This window comes from Myotis davidii, unplaced genomic scaffold, assembly GCF_000327345.1.
Source record: "Myotis davidii unplaced genomic scaffold, ASM32734v1 scaffold8, whole genome shotgun sequence".
Classification (NCBI taxonomy): domain Eukaryota; kingdom Metazoa; phylum Chordata; class Mammalia; order Chiroptera; family Vespertilionidae; genus Myotis; species Myotis davidii.
In genome coordinates this window covers 3,707-5,047 of record NW_006299520.1, presented here as the reverse complement: position 1 = coordinate 5,047, position 1,341 = coordinate 3,707, and the positions used below count along the sequence as shown (strand labels likewise).

The window sequence follows — 1,341 nt, the reverse complement described above, 5'->3', positions numbered from 1 at the left end:
TCAGGCCTGGAAAACCAATGGGAAGGGAGGTTTGGGGAAGGAGAGAGCTCTGAGAGGCAAATCTATACCCAAATGGAAATATAGATACCCATGGCTTTGGCTGAGAATATTTATTATTATTACTTCAAAGAATAAAAATCTGATTAAGCTATTAACAAAATCATAAGTTACACAATAGAAAGAGATCATCTAATATACTTGTCTTAGAAAAGAGCCACATAAACTGCTCAGGTAAATTAGAATTTGCTTGGTAGAGAATTGGCATTATCCCTTAAATTTCTCTCCCTTCCTTTCTTGAATTCTGTATTGTTCTGAAAATCTCCTTTAATCCCTTTAGCAGTAGAGACTACTCAATCATATGCTCTTTAAAAATCTTACATGTGTTTTGTTTGTATTTCAAGTATTCATGTATAAAAATACATCCTCTGGCATTTAGTGATTTTTCACCTGATTAGAGTGGATCAAGTGAAAACTATTGCATTTGTCTTATCTCCAAATGACCATTGTTAAGCAACATTTACTAGTATCCAGTGTCCTCTAAGTACTCTACTAGATATATGCATTTTATAGTATACTAGTGGCCTGGTACACGAAATTCGTGCCTGGAGGGGTATACCTCAGCCCAGCCTGCACACTCTCCAATCTGGGAACCCTGTGGGATCAGGCCTAAACCAGCAGTTGAACCTCCGTCTCGCAATCCGGGACTGCTGGCTCCTAACTGCTCACCTGCCTGCCTGCCGGATCACCCCTAACCACTCTGCTGCTGGCCTGATCAACCGCACTTGCCCGCCCCTGCCAGACTGATTGCCCCCAACTGTCCTTCCTGCCGACCTGATCACCCCCAACTGAGCCCCTGCTACCTGCTCCGCCTGTCTGCCCCCCCACTGGCCTGCTCGCCCTCAATTGCCCTCCCCCACCAGCCTGCTTGCCCGCAAATGCCCTCTCCTGCCGGCCTGATTGCCCCTAACTGCCTCTGCCTCGGCCCCGCCACTATGACTTTGTCTGGAAGTTCGTCCAGAAGGTCTCTGGAAGGTCTCATGGTCTAATTAGCATATTACCCTTTTATTAGTATGGATTGAATATCTGTCAGTACCAGACACTAGCCTCACCTATCAATTCATTCCCCCTGCACAACAGAATTTGGGGGCAGTCATCATCATCATCCCTACCTTACAAATTTATTTTAAAGCCTCAAGTTTATCCTAGATCACACAGTAAATATGTGCTATAATTAGGTTTCAAATCCCATGGGTTGCTTGTCTCCAGCACCCATTCTTTTCCTGCCCTGAAGGCAGAGGACATACAGCTTGAAAGAAACCAAAATGAAATATGGCCAAAATG

General features: G+C 44.5%; 1 protein-coding gene across 1 annotated transcript in view; it reads left to right on the top strand.

Moving 5' to 3' along the window:
- ARHGAP20 (Rho GTPase activating protein 20) overlaps positions 1–1,341 on the top strand; it is a gene marked incomplete at its 3' end in the record, with an annotated part of 61,957 nt that overhangs the window by 59,835 nt on the left and 781 nt on the right. The window lies entirely within an intron of this gene.